Raw genomic sequence first — 25,422 nt, 5'->3', positions numbered from 1 at the left:
TGCCAAAAGAAGAGCGTCAACCGCCTTACGGGTGGCCCACGAGAGCCCAGGTCGCGCCCAGGGGGGAGGGCACGCCCCCCTGTCTCGTGGCCACCCCCGACACCGTTTCGCGTTGATTTTACTTCCCAAAAATCTTAAATATTCCAAAAAAAATCTCCGTCCATTTTTATCCCGTTTGGACTCCGTTTGATATTCGGTTTCTGCGAAACAAAAAACATGCAACAGACAGGAACTGGCACTGGGCACTGGATCAATATGTTAGTCCCAAAAAATAGTATAAAAAGTTGCCAAAAGTATATAAAAGTTGAATAATATTGGCATGGAACAATCAAAAATTATAGATATGACGGAGACGTATCAGCATCCCCAAGCTTAATTCCTGCTCGTCCTCGAGTAGGTAAATGATAAAAAGATAATTTTTGATGTGGAATGCTACCTAGCATAATTTTGATCATATGTCTAATCATGGCATGAATATTAAGATATGAGTGGTTCAAAGCAATTGTCTATCATTTGACATAAAAACAATAATACTTAAGCATACCAACCAAGCAATTATGTCTTATCAAAATAACATAGCCAAAGAAAGCTCATCCCTACAAAATCATATAGTCTGGCTATGCTCCATATTCGTCACACAAAATACTCCCATCATGCACAACCCCGATGATGAGCCAAGCAATTGGTTCATACTTTTTAACGCGCTTCAGCTTTTTCAACTCTTACGCAATACACGAGCGCAAGCCATGGACATAGCACTATGGTGGTATATGGTGGTGGTTGTGAGGACAAAAAGGGAGAAGATAGTCTCACATCAACTAGGCGTATCAACGGGCTATGGAGATGCCCATCAATAGATATCAATGTGAGTGAGTAGGGATTGCCATGCAACGGATGCATTAAGAGCTATAAGTGTATGAAAGCTCAAACTGGAAACTAAGTGGGTGTGCATCCAACTTGCTTGCTCATGAAGACCTCGGGCGTTTGAGGAAGCCCATCATCGGAATTTACAAGCCAAGTTCAATAATGAAAATTTCCACTAGTATATGAAAGTGAAAGCATAGGAGGCTCTCTCTATGAAGAACATGGTGCTACTCTGAAGCACAAGTGTGGTAAAAGGATAGTAACATTGCCCCTTCTCTCTTTTTCTCTCATTTTTTTCTTTTTATTTTTCATTTTTTTTCATTTTTTTCATTTTTTTTCTTTTTGGTGGGCTTCTTTGGCCTCTTTTTTTATTTGGGCTTCTTTGGCCTCTTTTATTTTTCATAAAGTCCGGAGTCTCATCCCGACTTGTGGGGGAATCGTAGTCTCCTTCATCCTTTCCTCACCGGGGCAATGCTCTAATAATGATCATCATCACACTTTTATTTACTTACAACTCAATATCTAGAACAAAGATATGACTCTATATGAATGCTTCTGGTAGTGTACCGGGATGTGCAATGATCTAGCATAGCAATGACATCAAAAAACGGACAAGCCATGAAAACATCATGCTAGCTATCTTACGGTCATGCAAAACAATATGACAATGAATGCTCAAGTCATGTATATGATGATGATGGAAGTTGCATGGCAATATATCTCGGAATGGCTATGGAAATGCCATAATAGGTAGGTATGGTGGTTGTTTTGAGGAAGGTAAATAATGGGTTCATGATACCGGCGAAAGTTGCGCGGCACAATAGTGGCTAGCAAAGTGGAAGGGTGGGTGTGCGTATATCCATGGACTCACATTAGTCATGAAGAACTCAAATACTTATTGCAAAAGTCTACTTAGCCCTCGAAGAAAAGTACTACTACGCATGCCCCTAGAGGGATATATTGGTAGGAAAAGACCATCGCTCGTCCCCGACTGCCACTCATAAGGAAAGCAATCAAAGAGCACCTCATGCTCCAACTTTGTTACATAACGGTTCACCATACGTGCATGCTACGGGACTTGCAAACCTCAACACAAGTATTTCTCAATTTCACAATTACTCAACTAGCACGACTCTAATATCACCACCTTTATATCGCAAAACTATTGCAAGGAATCAAACATATCATATTCAGTGATCTACAACTTTATGTAGGATTTTATGACTAACCATGTGAATGACCAATTCCTGTCATCTCTCTAAATAGATATAAGTGAAGCAAGAGAGTTTAATTATTTCTACAAAAGATATTCCCACGCTCTAACAAATATAAGTGAAGCAAAAGAGCATTCTACAAATGGCAGTTTTCTATGTGAAGAGAAACAGGCAATCCAAACTTCAAATGATATAAGTGAAGCACATGAAGCATTCTATAAAGCCATACTCGAAAGATTTAAGTGAAGTGCAATGAGCATTCTATAAATCAACCAAGGACAATCTCATACCAGCATGGTGCATAAAAGAAAAATTAAAACTAAATGCAAAAGACGCTCCAAGACTTGCACATAATGCATGAACGAAATGAATTCGAAAACATACTGATACTTGTTGAAGAAAGAGGGGATGCCTTCCGGGGCATCCCCAAGCTTAGACGCTTGAGTCTCCTTGAATATTTACTTGGGGTCCCTCGGGCATCGCCAAGCTTGAGCTCTTGCCTCTCTTCCTTTTCCTCATATCTAGACATCCTCGATTAGACAGTACATCCACACAAAACTTCAACAGAAAACTCGGTAAGATCTGTTAGTATAATAAAGCAAATCACTACTCTAAGTACTGTAGCAAACCAATTCATATTTTGTTTTTGCATTGTGTCTACTGTAATATAGCTTTTCCATGGCTTAATCCACTGATACAAATTGATAGATTCATCAAAACAAGCAAACTATGCATCAAAAACAGAATCTGTCAAAACAGAATAGTCTGTAGCAATCTGAACATCCTCCATAATTCTAGTACCCCACAAATTCTACCAAAATGAGGAAAAATAAACAAGTTGTATAGCAAGACAGTGCAAAAGGAATCAGAACCAATTGACGTTCGAGTTAAAAATGTAAAATCGCGCACTACAGCCAAAGTTTCTGTCCTGCACCGTACAAACCAACAAGCATTGTAAACATCCTAAAGGAAAATCTTAGCACATTGTTTTTATAAAACAATGGAATTGTACAAGGGGATAATTATTTTTGATAAAAAGTTTCTGTAATCAAGATTCACAAAGTTTCCGTGAGCATGAACAAAGTTCAAGGCTAGGTCCCACTTCAACAATGCTTGTCTTTCTCACTTTCACTTTCCTTTTTGAAAAGTTTTTGGGTTCCCCTCTTTTTTTTTTTGTTTTTAAACTATATGAAAGCACTCAACAGAAATAAATGACTCTCTAAAACTTCCGGGTTGTCTCCCTGGCAGCGCTTTCTTTAAAGCCATTAAGCTAGGCATATAGTGCTGAAGTAATGAATCCACCCGGATCCCAAGGTATATCAAAGCCAATTTTAATTAACAATGATTTGTAATTTAATAGTGAGCACAAAGTAACATATATCAAGCAACAACGAAGTCTAACTCTCTTCCTATGCATCGGCATGTCATAAAAGAACAATTCATGCACACCAAGTAAAGGCCAATGCATAGTATAAGCAGTTTCTTGCAATTTCATAGTATGGGAAACATAGAGAGGTGGAGAAATAGTTCCTCTCTCATAATAATTGCAAGTAGGAGCAGCAAGCACATGCATATTTCATCCATCAAAATCATCATGTGCAACGGTAAAAGGCAACCCAACAATATAATCCTTACTAAGCACAAACTTCTCCGATATAGTGTAGTCGGGAGAATTCAAAAAGATAATAGGACTATCATGTGTGGGTGCAATAGCAACAATTTCATATTTAACATAAGGAACTATAGCAAGTTCATCTCCATAAGCATAATTCATATTGGCATCTTGGCCAGAAGCATAGCAAGCATCATCAAAAAGGGATATTTCAAGCAAATTCAAGGGATCATAGCAATCATCCCTCGGTAAGCACGAAGGGGAATTAAATAATGTATGAGTTGGAGGGTTACTCTCATTAGAAGGTGGGCACGTGTAGCTAATCCGCTCTTCCTCCTTTTGTTCTTCGCTTTCCTCATCATTTTTTCATCCAATGAGCTCACAGTTTCATCAATTTCTTCTTCCATAGCTTCCTGCAAAATATTAGTCTCTTCTTGGACAGCGGAGACTTTCTCAATAAATGCATTAATGTAGTAATTGTATTCATAATTTTCATAGCAATATCTAAGTATAGCAAGATTTTCTGGTCTATAAACTGAATCATCAAAATCGTCAAACGCTTTAAACATAGATTCAACCTCATAAGCACCCATAAAAGTAACAAATTCTTCTATTTGTTCCACATCATAGTAATCATTGATATCATTAGCATAAGAAGCTAAGGTTTCATTATCATTGAATTTGCATGAAAAGGAAAGGTGTGGAGACTTCATCCTAGAACAGCAAGTATAATGATGCATCAAGCATAGTTACCTAGCATACCACTTCAATAGTTGAATTTGATCCCATAATAGTTTCCCTTTTTGTGTCAAGCGATAATCCCTAAATATTCATGTTGATCCAACGTTACTCCCATAACATAATTGAGTTGGGTTTTCTCAGGATTATCAAAGTAGTACATAATATCCTGAACATAACGAGCATCGAGGGTTTTAGGAGGTTCCCCATCTCCATGAGTAGCAAGTACACCTAATTTTTTTGGTATTTCGTGTTCCATATCCATAACTAAAGATAGAGAATGACTAAGAACAGCAAATAAAAATTACTTAGTGATAAAGCAAACAAGTACACACGAGAATATTCACCCCACGCTATGACTCCCCGGCAACGGCGCCAGAAAAAGGTCTTGATAACCCGCAAGTATACGGGATAGTTGTAGCCTCTTTCGATAAGTAACAGTGTCGAACCCAACGAGGAGCTAAAGGTAGAACAAATACTCTCTCAAGTCCTATCGGCCACAGATACAACTCTATGCACGCTTGACGTTCGCTTTACCTAGAACAAGTATGAAACTAGAAGTACTTTGTAGGTGTGATAGGATAGGTTTGCAAGATAATAAAGAGCACATAAATAAAAGCTAGGGGCTGTTTACATAAAGATGCAATAAAGTAAATATAGCAGGTGTGGAAAAGTGGTGGTAGGAGTTGTGGAATTGTCCCTAAGCAATTGACTACGTTACTAGACCGATAGCAAGTATTATGTGGGAGAGGCCACAACTAGCATATCATCCCTGACTTGGAATTCCATGCACTTATGATTAGAACTATTAGCAAGCATCCGCAACTACTAACGTTCATTAAGGTAAAATCCAACCATAGCATTAAGATATATTGGTCCCCCTTCAATCCCGTATGCATCAATTTCTATGCTAGGTTGAAGCTTCTGTCACTCTAGCCCTCCAATACATAGTCCTATCAACATACAACTAACCCTATGGTGTGATCCATACGCGTGCTCATATGATGGGAACCAAAGGATAGCAACATAACCACAAGCAAATTAAATCAATCATAGCAATTCATCAACCACCAATAGGACAACGAAAATCTACTCACACATCATAGGATGGCAACACATCATTGGATAATAATTTGAAGCATAAAGCACCATGTTCAAGTAGAGGGTACATCGGGTTGCGGGAGAGTGGACCGCTGTAGATAGAGTTGGGAAGGTGATGGAGATGTTGGTGAAGATGACGGCGGTGTTGGTGAAGATCGCGGTGATGATGATGGCCCCCGGTGGCGTTCCAGCGCCATCGGAAGCATGGGGGGAGAGCCTCCCTTCTTCTTCTTCTTCCTTGCGCCAAAAGAAGAGCATCAACCGCCTTACGGGTGGCCCACAAGAGCCCAGGCCGCGCCTAGGGGGGTGGGCGCGCCCCCCTGTCTCATGGCCACCCTGGACACCTTTTGGCGTTGATTTTACTTCCCAAAAATCATAAATATTCCAAGAAAAATCTCCGTCCGTTTTTATCCTGTTTGGTCACCGTTTGATATTGGCTTTCTGCACAACAAAAAACATGCAACAGACAGGAACTGGCACTGGGCACTGGATCAATATGTTAGTCCCAAAAAATAGTATAAAAAGTTGCCAAAAGTATATAAAAGTTGAATAATATTGGCATGGAACAATCTAAAATTATAGATACGACGGAGACATATCACGCAACCCTGGTGCCCACTGAGTACTGCCTCGGCTACAGCCTCCCTTAGCGAGCCCCTTCTTCCTTCTGCTCTGCTTCGGCTACTATATGGGGCATGGCCAGAGCTATGATGATTAGTTATGGCTGATATAGGCATGCTCTTGAGTAGTCAAGGCACTTGTGGGTATTAATTTGGACCCCCCTTGTTTCTTTGAGCCATTTTGATCACGTTCTTATTTTAGTGGCTCTATCCTTGGATGGTCATTTATGATGAGTGATAACCAGGGCAGTTTCACCCTCGTAAGAACATATTGATCTGGTGATCCAGAAACAAGAACCGCAACAGCTTCCGTGCATTGTCAGCAATTTGGCACATCCGGCCGTGCATTCCGGTTCCTTGATGCGATTCTGGTTGTTGGATAGAGCGCGTGGAAGGCCTCAGCCGTCGTATCGAACCCGTGCTCCTGTGCCAATTAATAGTTACTCCCGCGGTGAAATATCTTGTGCCGCTGCCTGTAATTCACATGCCCCACCGGTTGGAAGCCATTCTTGCTAGGGCGATGATGATCCACCATGGTTGAAATAAGTGTGCCTTTGAGCAGTCGAGGCACCTGTGGGCATCGAGTTGGATCCTCCCTCTTATCTCTATAATCCTGTTCGATCCTGTGATACTTATTGTTTTGTCCTTGGATGGTCATTCTTGTTGAGTGATAACCAGGGCAGCTCCACTATATAAACAGATTGATCTGGTGATAAGAGATGATGTGGGTAGGTTATATAATCGAGGAAAGACGAATCTGAGCCCGCTATGCAATTAACCCTGAGCCGTTTTTATTTGTATTCAAACGTGTTGCCTATTTATGCTCCAGTGTTTATAGCCGTCTTATGTAAAGATTTCTTCTCTCTCGTACCTTTATTGCATATAAGTTTTTTTGATCTTTTATTGTTTGTTGTTGGTCCTTGATTTAGTCTGCTTAAGAGTAAGTTGCACTTTGTTATACTAGAAAGACCGGCTCCCAGCAAGTTATCGGTTCGAGGCACCTGCGTGTATCAAGTTGGATCCTCCCTCTTGTCTCTAAATCATTTTTGACCATGTGATATTTGTTTTGTCCTTGGATGATCGTTCTTATTGAGTGATAACCAGGGCAGATCCACTGTATAGACAATTTTTTTACTACTGTGATTAAGTGCTCGGTTGATCTGAGTCATTGAGCGGACATTTCCTTTTGTTGTCTTTAGTTTGTTCGGAAGCTTTCCCCAATTCTGTTTGTCACCACTGCTTTCCTTAGATCATGCACCAGACTAAATGTAGGTAAACTGAGAATTGCTGAAAGGCAGACTATGACATTGTTACAATGCCTATGCTAAAATAAAATGTATGTTGCTCTCACACCTCAGCTATGATGCTCTAGCATCATTGATTTTAGTAGCCGCAGCTCACTAGCTAGCTCTTCTTAGTTAATTTGAGACAGTGGATGGAAACTTGACCTTCAATGCTAAATGTGGATAACATATACTAGGATACAGAGGTTGGAAACTTCAATTTTAAGACTAATGAGATTCCTTGTAAATCCACACTTTGGTTTTAAATTTTGTAGTGCTCTACACACCTTTGATTAAGGAAACAATGTTCCAAGTGAATATATTTTTAGTATATTCGTTTTGTGTTATTTGTTTTGCAGCACAGGGAATGTCTTTTGCATGGCAGAAAGAGTTGTGGTGGGCAAAGAGGTCATAATTAACAAATAATCAACTTAATTACTTATATACCTAGAGGTTGTAGTTTTAATCAACTTAGTCTTTGCATGTGCGGTGGTTTCAACATGTGTTTTGTCGAAAATCCTTGGTTCATGGCAAATTCAATCAATACTGTGAGTTGATAATCTAGCGGATGTGGAGCCGATGGATTATTTTTCTCAGAGAGTGTATGTTTGTCTGAATTAGTGTTCGTGTCGCCTATGTCATGTAGAAAGCTTGCAAACTTGCATTGATACATCATTTCCAAATTTGTGTTCGCATCGCCCATGTCATTTAGAAAGCTTGCAAACTTGCATTGATACAAATGTGGAGATCATATCATATGCCATGCCTTTGACCTTGCGTTATTCAAATTTAGTGCAAACATTCTGTTAAATTGCTGCGCTAATATTTTGTGCATTTGAATTTAATATGCACTTTATCTTCAAGGTTTTCCCATTATGGTTCTGTTTTGTCACAGATAAGTGTCAATTTATTTAGTATGTACAACTGAACATGATCTTCCCACATTTGTTCATCCATGTCTACATGTGCATTGTGATGTGTGTAGTTAAAGAATGTCCATGCTGATGCCCGATGAGTTCCGATCATTTATCTGCAATACTGAATAAATATCTCAATGCTTTTCTCTAAGAAATAGATACACTTTTGTACTGGCCTCGGCCCATTTAATGATCAGCAATATTATCAACTACTCTGTCAATAACTGGTAAATAATCTCTCTTTTACTGGTCAAAGAAAGTTGTATAATTGTCTGTAGATTAGCTAGACTAGCTGAGTACCCGTGCGTTGCCACGGAATGGCAAAAAATATTAATAGAAATTTTTGTTCTTCCAAGAAGTGTGTCAAACAAGACAACATATTGATTTCATCCATATAACAACTACATTGATTCTCTACCACACTCATCGTGTCTTTTTAACAACCATAGCTCCTTCAAGCGGTAACTTTCATCCTGTTCGCATGCACATTCATTCAATTCCATCTACCCTTGCTGTAGCCTTGCCGCCGCTTAACAAATCTGTCATCTCGCCCTTCCATCGCCTTGGAATATTTGTTTTAATTTAAGCAAGTCTATAGAATAAACTTGACGATGGATGCATCATTCCTCAAAATCCAACAAGTTCCACCATGTACATTAACTGGAAAATTAGCAACATAAAATGAGTACGAAAAAACAGGTTAGCAAGGGATTCCCCACTCCACGTTGAAAACTAATAAAGAAATATTTCTTCATAGCAGGTTTACCACAAATATGCGGACACCTCCATGTCTATTTTTTTATTTGCAAATTTATCAGACCAATCAACCTTCTGTTAATAACACAGAACTTGCATGCTCTAGCATTCCTAAACTTCTATTTCAGAACATGAATTTGGTTTTGGAATTTATGATGTTCCACTTTTCAAAGCTGGTAAAATGTTTGACTCTACTTTTGGTTTTGCAAAATGAAATATAAATAAATAGAGGATAGTTAGACCAATAACTTTAAGGATACAATGTAAATTCTGAATACCTCCGCACAGAAAAACCTAGTATATGTTCCCAATACATGAGCTGATATGACTTGCATGCATTCCAAATTTCCAATATCTACTGCATGCTAAGGGTTCAACTCATCCAGGATCTTCCTCCTGCCACCGTAAAATATCTAACTGCATACAACATTACTGCAGATGCACATACTGAAAAACAACATGGAATTAGTTCGTCCAATATCTGACAAAAGGACGTATTACCTTCCCTGACGGCTATCAGATACAAGCTACACAAGATAGTGTGAAAATGTGAAACAAAAAAAGGTAATAGAAGATCAGAGATATAAAGCACACTAACCGAGCAAGAAGTGAAGCAAAATTTAAAACACGACATTTTTAACATTAAGATTCAGAAATATAATGGAACCTATGTATTAAATAATACATTGTTTTCACATGTCAGCTGAAAACACAAAACAGTACAAGAGAGCAACAAGAATTATATTCAAAGGCATGCATGGCTAATGCTAAATTGGTGTTTACTGGGCCGATATTTCTGTTGGAACCAGGAAGGCCTACACACTCAAGCTCACGGCTTCAATGTCGAGAGGAGGAAGATGACTCAGGTGGTTTTGTGCTGCGTACTGCGTTGCAGCTTTTCTCATTTCCATTCCTCTTATTTGTACTGAACTTACAAAGGGAGAGATCAACCACGCCTGCGAGCTTACCGGTCGTGCCATCCCACGACGCTCGCCTTGCGGGTGATGCGCGCGTGCCGCGGGCTACGCTGCATGCCATCCCATGCAACTCCAACGGCCGCGCCAAGCTAGCTACCTACTAACTGAAACTACCAGGCCATATCTAGTGTACATGCACACGTTGACACGGCCGCTTATTCTGCTAACTGAAGAAAGCTAAGCTAGCTACTGAACCGGGCTAGGAAAATACAGGTTCAACATTTTCTCCCATTACAACATCTATCTAGGATGATTATTCCAAAATCCAATCTTCCATGGAGTTACATTCTTTGGCCACATAGGAAATTCCATTTCTAACTTCTGGCATTGTCACGACGTTCTATTATAGTGTTTCATTTTGCCTATGTCTACTCAAATCTCATGTTCACACAACTATACCCCGGTCCACTAACCTTGGTATGCCCCGTGGCGCCGTCAAGCGGGAAGAGCCGGGTGAGGCCAAAGTCAGCCACCTTGACATGGGATTCGGCATCGAGGAGGATGTTGGTAGTCTTCTCATCACTGTACACCATGAGAGGCTCGATGGGGTGGAGATAGGCTACCGTTGCAACTGCCTCGATGACGACATTGAGGCGGAGTGACCACGACAGTGGCAGCACCGCCGCACGATGGTCGTGCAAGTGGTCGGCCACGGTGTTGTAGGGCATCTACTCGTACACCAGCAGCAGCACATGGCTTCGTCTGGACGTGCAGCCGTGGAAGATGACGAGGTTCAGATGGTGCAGCTGCGACAGGATCCTTAGAAGATGACGAGGTTCAGGTGGTGTAGCTGCGACAGGATCGTCGCCTAGTTCATGAACTGCTGCACGTGCCAGCAGCTGTGGTCGTACAACCGCTCCACCACCACTGCCTGCCCGTCCTGTAGTTATCCTGAACACCACATACAAAATCCGTTGTCGTCAGGATATTGATCCATGTCAAACTCCAAGGAAATAGCGCGAGCGTGCCTGTTATGTACGTTCGTACATGCATGGTGCCGAAGTCGTCGCTCGCCGCCGAGCTCTCGCGTGTCGCTGATGCCGCCGGTGGGCTCCTCCAGCACCTCATATGCGAATTGGTGTGTCTGTTGCAGCCTGTGGACTCTGCCGAACTCCAGGTCGCTGCCACTGTAGTGGGGTGTCCCGCCTGAGTTACTGTACTTGCGGAGCCTGGACGAGGAAGTCACTTGTACTGCCTCCTCTTGTGTATGTACTGGAATGGCACAACGACGAGAAGCACGAACAGAACCAGAGCAACTACAGAGCTTTTTGAAGTGGCAAATGGCGATTAAATAGATGAAGAAAGAAACCATGCACATTGATGCTTGAATTTGTAAGAGAAGAAAAATAAAACACTTACAAATGCTTGAATTGGTCCGTGTGCACCATAAGAAAACTACTGACAAATAAGGTAGTTGTGTTTCATGTGCTCACCATTGGTTTCTTTGGTCCTGCAAGATCAAAAACCAATGTCAAAAATGATTCTGTATATAAAAGGAAATGTAGCTTGGAATAGACAAGTTCTATCTCTAGTTAGACACGGCTTGATTTAAACAACATGTGGAGTAGAGAACATGCTAAATGTGGAGAATTTGAGGGAATTGTCCAGTTTATAGTCTACTACCTTGTTTGTGTTCATGTCTTCATCCTACTTAATTTGTTCCATTTGCTATGGTCAAAGAGTGATTAGATCAGTTTAAAAGAAGAGAAATCTTCCCTTACCAGTAAATAGACTGGAACATCGTTGACCAACCAATTACCTCTTAGATCAATCAAACATAGTCTACATACCTGTAGATGAAGTGTCAGGTTAAAAGAAGAGAAGTCTTCCCAGTAAATAGACTGGTCAGAAATTAATTTGCAAAAAAGAAGACTGGTCAGAAATTAGGACATCTCAAGGTTGATTAGATCAATCAAACATTGTTGACCAACCAATTTCCTCTTAGATCAATCAAGGCCAAGGGTACCTGAACCTGAAGAAGTAGTAGGACACGACCTGCCAGCCTGTCCGTGGAGCAGAAGCATGTGTGATCATCCGGCATCCGACTGTCATACCCGCGGCGCCCTCTAGAAGCCTGGCACTCACCGCATCACTCGGCGCCGGCCTTCCGTCGCACAGGGAACCCCGCCCTGACGGCGTCCCCGATGGTGGCGTACTGGCACTCCTGGCGGCCAGCGCATCCGCCATGGCCGATGGCCGAGTTGTACGGCTACACCTGCACACCAGCCCCAACCCCAGTACGTCCTCTGGCGGCAACGTACTGGCGCTCTCCTTCCGTGCCGCCGCCAAGCTCGCCCATGGTTGGACGCGATCTAGAGTGGTGCAGATAAGAGGGAGGAACAAATAAGTTGTTGATGGGACTGGATCCTACTGCCAACGGCCTGGAGCCCTAGACCGCGACTGCCGGGCGGACGAGAAGGGGAGATTTAGAGAATTCTTTTCTAGGGAGCGCCGGAGCGGGGAGAGAGACGGGATCGGGAGCGATGGGGTGCGGGAGATGAGGAGGCTGCGTGGGCGTGGGACGTGGGGTCGTGGCCTCGTGGGTCTTTTTTTTCGGGCGGGGATGGAAGAAGCTGCGGGAGGATGTATCGATAGCAGGGATAGGAGGGGGAGGTCAAACGAGGTCGAACCATCACGACGTTCGATCCTCCTTTAATAGTAGAGATAGGAGTCTATTGGATTGGCTGCTAGCAAGTTACAAAAAAAATTCTCTTTTTGTGCTTAGATGTTGAATGGTCACCGAGTTGTTATGTTTTGGGCTCTATTCAAAACATGTATTCTTCTGTAATTTTTTTGGCCCATAATAATCAGACTCGACTCCGAATAGCAAGTGCGCCTGATCACTATTCGTCCACCTCCAGCGGTTTTTGCTTGTTTTACCTTAGCCTTCATAGTCCCTCAAGGAAATTATCACTGAACTCCGACAATGGCATTCTCTCACTTTTATGAACGACGCTTGATTTTCTCTTAGTAATAGTTCTTTATAGAATTTTGTTGGTACATAAATGGTTCTTTACTGAAGATACTTGTATGTGTCTATGTGTATGGAGAATGGTGATGAAACCCGCGCCCACCTCCATGCCCCACCGTCGTGCTGCTGCAGGTTCACCTCTCTCTCTCTCTCTCTCTCTCTCTCTCTCTCTCTCATGGTCTTGCCTCTCCTTGCAGGTCGACGCCGTCATGCAGCCGCGGACGTGATCTCCGACCATCCCTCCTCATAGCTTGCAGTCTAGGTCGATGGAAAATTCGAGTTCCAGGAGGCCTTTTTGTGCTGCAGCTGCAGGTTTGTGTTCTTGGGGAAAATCTTTGTTTGTTTCTTATATTGGTGATGCGGGTGAGTTGATTTTCTGCCTGATTTGTGCCTTTTTATCTTGATCTGCTTAGCATTGGAGCCCTTGAAGCATTTGAATGGAGCACATATAGGCATGCTCCGGTTCATCTTAGGTAAGTGTGAATCTGCAGAGCACAGCAGAGAAGAGCCAAGCCGTGGTGAGTTGATTACAGCTTGTGGCTATGCCCGTGATGCAGTGGCTGGTACGCTCCCATGGTGGCGACGCAACGACACTTGATCAATTCTCTGGAGCAACGCTGACGACGAGTTATGGACCATGACGCCGCCTCCCAGTCTCGCCCTCTGCTACGTCCACCAGTACACAGGGAGGTGGGTACTGCTATGTACTGAAACTGGGACTACAAGTTTCAGTTCTCAAATATTGTGTCATCACTGTTTGCAAGTTTCAGTTTATGATCGTCAAATTGTTTTATGTCTGCAATGTTTCAAGCGACAGCAGAGCGAGTACCGGGAGAGGAGATGAACCTGGGCGAGCAAAATTGAGAACTATGGCAGCGGAGAGTACTCCAATGGGCGAGCAAAATTGAGAACTGTGGCATCGCCTGTACACCAACTCGCCTCCACCTGGGCAAGGGCGAGGAAGAGCCCAGCACCAGCAGGCGAGGATATCCCGAGCTTAGGATAGAAGGAGATCATAGGCGTGGGAGAGGAGCAGATACTGGGCGTGGACATCTTGGTGCTGGGGATTTATTTTTCTCTTGAACCTAAAAATCAATCGTCTCTTGAGTAGATGTGTCCTAAACTTGCCTTCCTATTAACACAACATGTGTTTGATATTTATTCTCTTGGACAAGTCGTTTGGACCGGCACCCTCGCGCCAGGGTGCGATCCCGGTCTAGTTAGTTAAGAAGAAGAGTAGTGTAACAATTTTGCATGGATCACATCACCCTTGGGAAAGAAAAATCAAATAAGAATTCCCATCCCAATTGCTCAACATCACCTAGCACGTGCAACTTGAAAGGCAGTAGACTTCTCTACAACAGGCCCCTTCAGGCTTAGTCGTGTATACATCACTTTCTCTGAATAATAACATGATTGTACTCATCATGCTCCTATAAGCACCTAAAGTTAGAATGCCCTCCATATGAAGGCTTTGACCAACACAAATTCAGAACACTACCTGCCATTTTTGTCTGTTTATCCATTTTGTGTGTTCAAGTTAAGATTTTGTTTTGTTTTGTCTTCATCACACAAATGCCACAGAAATCACACTCTTGCTTTAAAAAAACCCTAGGTGGAAAAGAATAGCTACGCATTTTTTTGTAAAAAATGAAAAATATATTGTCTAGAAAAAAATCTTGAATACACAACTACTGCATGAGGAGTAAACCATACTCACATCAAGCATGTGATCCAAGAACGGTATCTGAGGGAGTCCTGGATTAGGGGGTGTCCGGATAGCCGAACTATCATCTTTGTCCGGACTCCTGGACTATGAAGATACAAGATTGAAGACTTCGTCCCGTGTCCGGATGGGACTTTCCTTGGCGTGGAAGGCAAGCTTGGCGATACGGATATGTAGATATCCTACCGTTGTAACTGACTCTGTGTAACCCTAACCCTCTTTGATGCCTATATAAACCGGAGGGTTTTAGTCCGTAGGACGAACAACAATCATACCATAGGCTAGCTTCTAGGGTTTAGCCTCTCTGATCTCGTGGTAGATCTACTCTTGTGCTACCCATATCATCAATATTAATCAAGAAGGAGTAGGGTTTTACCTCCATCGAGAGGGCCCGAACCTGGGTAAAAACATCGTGTCCCTTGTCTCCTGTTACCATCCGCCTAGACGCACAGTTCGTGACCCCCTACCCGAGATCCGCCGGTTTTGACACCAACATTGGTGCTTTCATTGAGAGTTCCTCTGTGCCGTCGCCATCAGGAAGGATGCCTCATCCTGTCTTTAAAGACGGCACTGTTGCTAAAGGAGCTTTGGCTATCGGCCAAACTCTCTGGCTAGGCGGTTTCCTTATGACCGCCTGTCCGGCCACCGCGCCGACGATGACTTCTCGGGTCATCGAAAGCTATCTTCACGTTAGCTCGGAACTCGCCGAGCAGTTAGATCCGATGGAGCTCTCTTCCGTAAACGAGCTCTTGGATTGCATCGCCACCCTGGGAGTCGCTAGAGACTACGACAATATTGGGCCTAAAACCGATCTGAGAGAGATCAATTCTCCCCAGGTTACCCACCACGTTGCCGTGGTTGAGGAGCAATACGGCGACCCTTCCTCGATTTTAAGGACTAGCTATGTCCAGATTCCCGATCCCTCCATGCCGGATTCCCGCGGAGGGGAGGACGTAACTCAAGCCCTGAACCTAAAGTCAGGCAGCAGGCTAGATGCATTGGACAACATCCAAGAACCCAAGCTTCCGAGTTCGGAAACTTCTTGGCCCCTGTGCCTGAGATTGGACGGGGTTCCGGATTTAATTCCACCCGCCCACCCAAACACAAGCGATCTATCCCAAATTCGGCAAGAGCCCGCAGAAACAGTACACCATTACTGGGCTAGATTCCTCCTGGTTATGAACAGGATAAAGGACTACCGAGAGGAGGACACGATTACATTCTTCCGCAATAATTGCACGGACAAGGGAATCCTCAACGCCGTAAGTCGTCGTGAAATTACACGCTTCGTTGACTTGGCATCCATAGTACGAAAGTACTGTGAGATGGAAAGCGCCTGGAAAACCGAAATCAATTTTTGGGACAATCCGGCCCTGAATACAACTCCAGTCCGAAAGAAAAGGGTGCATCATCGCCAGGCACCTGGGTTAAATACCAAAAAGCAAAAACCCTCTATAGGGCATGGAACCGTACTGGAGGGATGGCTCAATGGACCCTGCAAAATTCATAGTATAGAGGGCGCCACTCCAACTCATAGCCTTAGAGCATGTTGGATACTACGGCAGGTGGCCAAAAGTGGCGAAGAGCTTCTAGCTCCATAGCATCAGCCCAAGGATACCAGTACGGTATTAACAGTCTTCGAGACGGTCACATCAAATAATATGCGGAAACGAACACTCTGCAGCCTTGCCGAAGTCTACCAAGTAGCAACAATAAACCCATGGAGTAACATGGCTATTACCTTTAATGCCAGTGACGAACCTAAATTCTGAACAGCCCGAGCACCAGCCGCACTGGTCCTCAGTCCAATAGTGGACGGCTTTCGCATCACAAAGGTACTCATGGACGGTGGCAGCGAATTGAACCTCATTTATGAGGAAACCCTCAGAAAAATGGAAATATACTGGTGCCGCATTGAGCAAAGCAGCACAACCTTTAGAGGAATAATCCCCATGCGGGAAGCATGTTGTACAGGAAAAATCACACTGGATGTGGTATTCGGCACGCCGGATAATTACAGGTCCGAGAAGGTCATGTTTCAAGTGGCCCGTTTCAGCAGCGGATATCACGCTCTATTAGGGCGAGAGGCATTCACAAGTTTTCAAGCTATACCCTATTACGGGTACATGAAGCTCAAAATGTCCGGGCCCAACGGAATCATCACTCTTGCTAGTGACCCGGACATAGCACTCCGCGCGAAAATAAGACAGCCGCACTAGCCCTTGAGGCACTATCCGAAGCCCTAGCGGCCGAAGAAGTCACTGCGCTGTGCTCCACGGTGAATAGGGACGATGTGATACTCGATAAGAGATTCAAGTCCACCTCCTTTAAACCAGTAGACGAAATAGTCAAATTCCAAGTCTATCCAATAGACCCTACAAAAACGGCCTCCATCGGGGCACAATTAAACCCTGATGTAGACGCCGCACTACGAGAATTTCTACGCAAAAATTGGGACATTTTTGCCTGGCACCCTTCAGACATGCTAGGAATCCCATGCCGGCTGGCCGAGCACAGCCTAAACATCCTAAAAGGATTCAAGCCAGTCAAACAGGCTCTTCGGCGTTTCTCCAAACCCAAGAGACAGGCCATGGGAGAGGAGCTAGCCAAATTATTGGAGGCCGGATTCATTAGATATATAAAACATCCGGACTGGCTAGCACACCTGGTGATGGTACCAAAGAAGGACAAATCCTGGCGCCTATGCGTCGATTTCAAGGACCTCAACAAGGCTTGCCCAAAGGATCCCTTCCCACTCCCCCGCATCGATCAAAATATCGACGCTACCACAGGACACGATTCATTGTGTTTCCTCGACGCATACTCCGGCTACCACCAAATTAAGATGGCAGAGCCCGACCAGGCCACAACGGCATTCATCAACCCATACGGCCCATTCTGCTTCAACACAATGCCCTTTGGGCTCTGTCGGTGTCAAAACCGGCGGATCTCGGGTAGGGGGTCCCGAACTGTGCGTCTAGGCGGATGGTAACAGGAGACAAGGGACACGATGTTTTTTACCCAGGTTCGGGCCCTCTCGATGGAGGTAAAACCCTACTCCTGCTTGATTGATATTGATGATATGGGTAGTACAAGAGTAGATCTACCACGAGATCAAGGAGGCTAAACCCTAGAAGCTAGCCTATGGTATGATTGTATGTTGTGTATGTTGTCCTACGGACTAAAGCCCTCCGGTTTATATAGATACCGGAGAGGGCTAGGGTTACACAGAGTCGGTTACAATAGTAGGAGATCTACGTATCCGTATCGCCAAGCTTGCCTTCCACGCCAAGTAAAGTACCTTCCGGACACGAGCCGGAGTCTTCAATCTTGTATCTTCGTAGTCTTGGAGTCCGGCGGACATTGATAGTCCGGCTGTCCGAACACCCCCTAGTCCAGGACTCCCTCAGTAGCCCCTGAACCAGTCTTCAATGACGATAAGTCCGGCGTGCATAATGTTCGGCATTGCAAGGCGGGTTCCTCCCTTGAATAATCCAGAGAAGATAATGAACACCAGGATAGTGTCCGGCTCTGCAAAATAAATTCCACATTCCACCGTAGAGAGAATAAAATGTACACTTAGTTCAATCTGCTGACGTATTATGCGGCGTGACATCACACCGCCACCAGGCCTTTGTTTGAATTACTATACCACCTCAGCATGTTTAGCGAAGCGGTTTCCTTGGCACGTCTTGTCGAAGCAGAGATCGTGTTCCCCTTATTCCGGGATTCTCATCAATACGTGCGTGGGTAACCCAACCGCGCCATCAACGGTGGCGCTTGGGAGATAAGCGAGTTTTACCAGGCCGGTGGGGGACGCATAGTTTTGTCCGCCTATATATAAGGGATAAGGATTCACCTTCTCACCTACGCCTTCTTCCTCCTTTGCTTATCCATCCCCGCGAATTCAAGCTCCAACGCCCGAACTCGCGCATCTCACCTCGACCTTCTCCGAATATGTCTGGAGCGGGAGGTAAATGGTTAGCCTCCACCGTCAAGGAGGAGGACATCACCAAGCTGCGCAGCGCCGGATACCTTTCCGGCGATATCGCGCATCGGCTGCCCGACGAGGGGCAGCTCATCCCTACCCCCGGGCCTCATGAGAGGGTCGTCTTCCTTCCCCACTTCCTCCGCGGACTGGGCTTTCCGCTCCATCCATTTGTCCGGGGGCTCATGTTTTACTACGGCCTGGATTTCCACGATCTGGCGCCGAACTTTATCCTCAACATCTCGGCGTTTATCGTCGTGTGCGAGGCCTTTCTCTGCATCCGGCCCCACTTCGGCCTGTGGCTCAAGACCTTTAACGTCAAGCCGAAGGTTGTGAAGGGTACGCAAGCGGAATGCGGAGGCGCTATGTTGGGCAAATTGCCCAACATCCCTTGGCTAGAAGGGACCTTCGTGGACTCCGTCAAGGGGTGGCAATCGGGGTGGTTCTACATCACCGAGCCGCGCAAATCCACATGGGTGGCGGCCCCCGAGTTTAGATCAGGCATCCCCACATAGCTCACCTCCTGGAAAGAGAAGGGCTTGCAGTGGGGGAATCCGGTGGAGGTGACGGGACTCCGAGCATGTATCAAGAAGATGGTGAGCAACAGGCTCAGGCTCGTCGACGTGGTCCAAGTCATGCTCATCCGGTGGATCCTCCCATGCCAAGAACGGGCGTTTAATTTGTGGGAGTTTAATCCGGAACAGCACCAGGCGCTAAACGGGCTCTTCGATACAACATACGAAGGCGCCTGGAGGGTGCTGTTCAAGGGCGCCGAAGCCCCCGCGTCCACGACCAAAGACCGCGGATTCAGCTCGCAGAATCCAACTGACGAGGTAAGTGATTCAACCCCATTACGGGACACTTGTGATAATTAGATTGACTCTAATGAGGCTTCATTCTGCCTCTTCCTTTGACAGGAATGGATGGAGAAGGCCAAGCTGCTTATCAGCCCGGCTCCCATGCCAGAAGACCCAGCGAACGCCCGCTTAACAGCGTTGCTGGTTCCGGCACCGCACGTGGTGCCAGAGAAGAAGGCCAAGAAGGTGGCCGCGGGGACTCGAAAGAGTTCCCGCAATCAGGCGTCTGACGACGACGAGGACTCCTCTCCTGAAGACGAGGAGGAGGAGTACTCTCTCCCGGAGGAGGGAGAGAAGAAAAGGAAGGCTTCCCCCATCGGGGGGGGGGGCGAAGGGTCCAAGAGGGGGAGAACTATCACCCCGGACAGTTCCGCCAACATCAGCATTGGTGAGGATGAGCGGCCTCCAAGGGCCAGGCGTCCGGCAAGATCGTAAGTATCCGGATCCTTGATGTGTAATTTCTTTTATGTCACGTAGTATCCTTCTAACGCCGCATTCTGCCCGCAGTCCGGCCAATGATGATCTCCCCAACTCATCGAGCGGGTCATTGGCCTCGTCGGATGTAAATTCCGTCCCGACTGCCTCCACCCCACGCGCCGGCGAGGACGCCGAAGTGGGATCCCAAAGAGGGACCCATCAGGAGGAGGCTCCGGAGGCGCCGTCAGGCAGCCGCCAGGACTTCGTGCCGGACTCTACATCGGAACCCGCAGTGGTTCCAGAGTCCGGCAAGCGGCCCCTTCGAAAGAAGGGCAGGACCGTGACGCCGGCGGCCTCCGTCCAACCGGAGGCGCCGGATAACCTGCTGGAGGCGCTTAAAGGCGCTTCCATCGAGGAAGAACACCGCACTCTCATGAGTGTGGTGATTGAGAAGGTTCAGCTTGCTAAAAGCGGGCTGACCGAAGCCTGCAGCAGCCTTTTAACAGGCTTTGAGGTAAAAAAGTTAAAATAATGTAATATAATACTGCATAGACAGTTGCCCCTGATGCTTAGTTCGGTGTTCGGAAAGAAAAGCCGGACTAAGGATCTATAACAGGATATACGCAGGGTTGCCTAAAATATGTCAATATGGGTTTGCAGGCTGCACTGCTGACCTCTGCCGCACTAACGGCGGAGGTTGACGTGCTGAAGAAAGAACTCGAGCGGTCTAAGCAAGAGCTCGGCCATGCAAAGAAGCAGCTCGAGGAAAAAGAAGGTGAGTAACACCTCTTTGAATAAGTACCTTACAGAAAAGGATTTTGGTTGCAAATAAAATTAACAAGGATAATATGTGCATTGCAGGGGCCACTAATGAGGTGGCAACCCTGAAGGATGCTGTGTCTGCGGCCGAACGCAATGCGGCCGCGGAACGGGCTGAGCGAGAAAAGCAAGAGGCGCGGGTGGCGGAAGTTCGGCAAGAGCTCCAGGTTCTCATGGAAAAACATGGTTTGGAGCGTGACTCCAAGACTCGAGAGTCCGAGCTTGCCTCGGCTCTCGAAAGTGCCAAGTCCGCCAAGGCCGAGGCCCATAAGGCCCTTCAGGAGGTTGAGGACATAAGGAAGATAGCGGCGGGTAAGGCGTTTTTCATGCAAAGCAGGCATGTTAATGTGAACTACCTGATACTTACCCGAATTCGGAGCTCTCCAGGGGCGTTTGCAGATTTGCCGCGTAGTGCGTCTGATGCCGCCTCATTCTATCGTGGCGAGGAGGGGAGCTCGACGGATAAGGTCTTCTGGTCTCAGTATGCTGAGGCCGGCCATCCGGTGCCCCCAAGCGACCAGCTGAAGCAGCTGGTTGAACTCCACAAAGTAGCTGAGGAGGCCATGAAGGGCCTCATAGTCCGGCTGTGGCCTGGACAGGCCATGCCTGGTAGCTACTTTGGCCTCGTGCGGCGGCTGGTGGATGCATGCCCTAGGCTGGATGTAGTCAAGCGCTCCGCCTGTATCGAAGGTGCTCGTCGGGCCCTTGCCCGCATAAAGGTGCAATGGGGCAAATTGGATGCGGAGAAGCTTCTCACGGATCCACCGCCACCGGGCAAGGAGTATCGCACGCCGGAGAAGTATTATAATGTTGTCCTGAAGGGAGCCTGCAATATTGCAGATGAGTGCTCCCGAAATGTAATCTTTGAGTGAACTCGCTGTGTATCTATCCTGTGCGCTGAAAACTTCGTTCATATGCGCCATGAGCAACGCTTGTTTAATTTAAAATATTACCTTCTGTGCGGCCGTTTATAAAATCTGAGAGATGGCAAGTCGTTGGCTTCAGCCCCCAAGCCACAAGTGCTGGGGTGTTCGGTGATAAACTTGAGCACTCTTGTTCCCATATTTGGGTCCATCTAGGGAGGCGCTCAACACGACGAACAAGGCGACCGGACTTATAATGCTTGAACACTCTCACTTAGCCATAGAATTCTATAATTTTAAATTTCGGCGAAGCCCCTGGTATTCGGAAGACCGAATCCGGGGCGCTATCCACGCCTTCATCGGACATAATCCGGAACTTCGCTCGAAGCGGCGTGAGTCTTTAAGGACCCGAAAAAACCTCTCGAACAGCGACCAGTCTCTCGCCTTATCATGCCGGTCAGTTTTAGCTTTCTCCACTGAGGCGTTAACCCGGCTCAACCGGGGCGCAATCGCAGTGGTTCTCCCGGTGCTACCTTAGCCGACAGAACGGAAACGTAAGGTGCCAAACATGGGAGCCGGGCAAACCCAATTATTGACCCAAGACATGATTCGGAGCCGATTCATATAATGCTATAAGTTCGGGGTGCCGCACTTGTGAAAGTGTTCGGACTTTATCACACCATAAAGTGGGGAACATAAGCCCCTGGTGTATTATGCCGTATCAAAATATACGGGTGCCATATGTCATATAATGAGCATATATATATAAAATGTAATGCAATTGCGATCATAAAGGTGCTGCATTATTAATGAAAGAAAAAGTCTGCTAGTAGAGCGGACTGATACAAATAGTGCGGTAAGCAAGGGATTTGGACTAAATAAACATGTCCCCCTCCAGGGATGGGCTGCGGATTTGGTGTATATAATTGAATTTAATGCTCGTAATTGAGACCACTTGAGTGTTCGACGCGGCCTTCTTAAGTCCCTGACTTTTGCATCATGAGTTCGGCAGGTTCACCGCCGGACAGGGCTTCTAGTTAACAGAGTCCCGTGTACAAAAAAGAAGAATAATAATAATAAAAGAAAAGAGAGGCACAATTGCGAGCCCCTGGTGTGGTCGAACCGCACTCTGGGTCCATTGTGATCGTGCCCCCTCCCCTGTGCCCATGGTATCTCCAGAGCGTAATGATGTACGCGGAGTGTTATTCTTGCGATCATACGCGGGCGAGGGTTGGGGCCGCATTGCTACGCGTGCTCTGATTGCGCCGGGTGGTCTTGGTTGATATTGCTCCGGGCGCGCTTTGCTGTATCCGGCCGTTTAACGGCCGGACTCGAGGATTGCCTTAGAAGGCTGCTCTGTACTTCTGCCGCGAGAGCCGCTGTATGTTCCTCCGTTCGGAGGGAGCGTTCCATATTCCCATTGACCGTGATGACTCCACGAGGGCCTGGCATCTTGAGATTTAGGTATGCATAGTGCGGCACCGCGTTGAATTTGGCAAACGCGGTTCGTCCGAGCAGGGCGTGATAGCCGCTGCGAAACGGGACTATGTCGAAGACTAACTCTTCGCTTCGGAAATTATCCGGGGATCCGAAGACCACTTCCAGTGTGACTGAGCCTGTACAGTTGGCTTCCACTCCTGGTATGACACCTTTAAAGGTTGTCTTTGTAGGTGTAATTCTTGATGGGTCTATGCCCATTTTGCGCACTGTATCCTGATAAAGCAGGTTCAGGCTACTGCCGCCATCCATCAGGACTCTCGTGAGGTGAAACCCATCGATGATTGGGTCTAGGACCAATGCGGCGAATCCGCCATGGCGTATGCTGGTCGGATGGTCTCTCCGATCAAAAGTGATCGGACAAGAGGACCATGGGTTGAACTTTGGGGTGACTGGCTCCATCGCATAGACGTCCCTTAGTGCGCGTTTCCTCTCCCTCTTGGGTATATGGGTCGCGTATATCATATTCACCGTCCGTACTTGTGGGGGAAAACCCTTCTGTCCTCTTTTGTTCGGCGGCCGGGTCTCTTCCTCGTCCTTGCTATTTAGCCCCTTGTCATTGTTTTCGGCAATTAACTTGCCGACCTGCTTGAACACCCAGCAATCTCTATTGGTGTGATTAGCTGGCTTTTCAGGGGTGCCATGTATCTGGCATGAGCGGTCGAGTATTCGGTCCAAGTTGGACGGACCCGGAATGGTTCTTTTAAATGGCTTCTTCCATTGACCGGGTTTAGAGCCTCGGAATCCGGCATTGATCGCCGTATCCTCCTTATCGTCGCCGTTAATTCGGCACTTGTTTTTGTTTCGACGTGACCTGCCGTTGTTGTCCTTAGTATCCGGACTGCCAGAATTTTTACGGAGATTGTTGCTGCGGGCTAGCCAGCTGTCCTCTCCCGCACAAAAGCGGGTCATTAACGATGTGAGTGCTGCCATGGATTTCGGCTTTTCCTGCCCCAGGTGCTGGGCTAGCCATTCGTCCCGGATGTTATGTTTGAAGGCTGCAAGGGCCTCTGCGTCCGGACAATCGACGATTTGATTTTTCTTTGTCAAGAACCGTGTCCAGAATTGTCTGGCCGATTCGTCTGGCTGCTGAATGATGTGGCTTAGGTCATCGGCGTCTGGTGGTCGCACATATGTGCCTTGGAAGTTATCAAGGAATGCGGCCTCCAGGTCCTTCCAACACCCAATTGACTCTGCGGGCAAGCTGTTAAGCCAATGCCGAGCTGGTCCTCTAAGCTTGAGTGGGAGGTACTTTATGGCGTGGAGATCGTCGCCGCGGACCATATGGATGTGGAGAAGATAGTCTTCGATCCACACCGCGGGGTCTGTTGTGCCATCGTAGGATTCGATGTTTACGGGTTTAAACCCTTCGGGGATCTGATGATCCATTACTTCATCGGTGAAGCATAACGGGTGTGCGGCGCCCCTGTATTGAGCAATATCGCGACGCAGCTCGAGAGAGCGTTGTCTGCTGTGTTCGGCCCGGCCGGGGTTATTGTGTCCGGCACGATGGTATTCGTCGTGGGTCGTAGGGCGCCCCCGTGATCCATAGATGGATCTGGATTGTCTTGCTTTGTCCTCCAATACGTCTCGCAAGTCTGGCGCGTTCCCTCTTGGCTTCGTACTTTTGGAGCGATGCCGGGGTATAGTCTTGGCTGGTGGCCTGGATGCCTCTCTGTCACGACCACGGGGTGGTCGGTCAACCATATCGTGCGCTGGTGATGGATGTACGTATGCTTCCTCCTCTAATCGGGGGAGCAGCTTGCGTTTTGGGTAACTTTTGGAGGGACGTTCAAGTTTATACTCTTCGGCCGCGAGGACCTCGGTCCATCGATCGGCCAGCAGGTCCTGATCAGCTTGAAGTTGCTGCTGCTTTTTCTTTAGGCTGTTTGCTGTGGCGATGAGCCTGCGCTTGAAGCGCTCTTGTTCGACGGGATCCTCGGGTACAACGAATTCGTCATTGTTGAGGCTTGCTTCGTCTTCGGAGGGAGGCATATAATTATGATCCTCAACCTCTTCGTCTGCCGCCCCCTCATGAGGGCTTGCTTCTGCGTCCTCCTGCGCTGAGTCTTGCTGGAGGGGATTGTCTTCGGCACTCTCTGGAGTATTATTATCTCCTGTGCCGGAATCTCCGTTTTTGCTGTGGCGAGATTTAGAGCGGCGCCGCTGACGCCGGCGCTTGGGCTATTTCTTTAAGGGATC

Source organism: Triticum aestivum, chromosome 6B, assembly GCF_018294505.1.
Source record: "Triticum aestivum cultivar Chinese Spring chromosome 6B, IWGSC CS RefSeq v2.1, whole genome shotgun sequence".
NCBI classification, from domain to species: Eukaryota; Viridiplantae; Streptophyta; class Magnoliopsida; order Poales; family Poaceae; genus Triticum; species Triticum aestivum.
The sequence above is the reverse complement of the archived record's forward strand: the minus strand, read 5'-3'. Positions refer to the sequence as shown.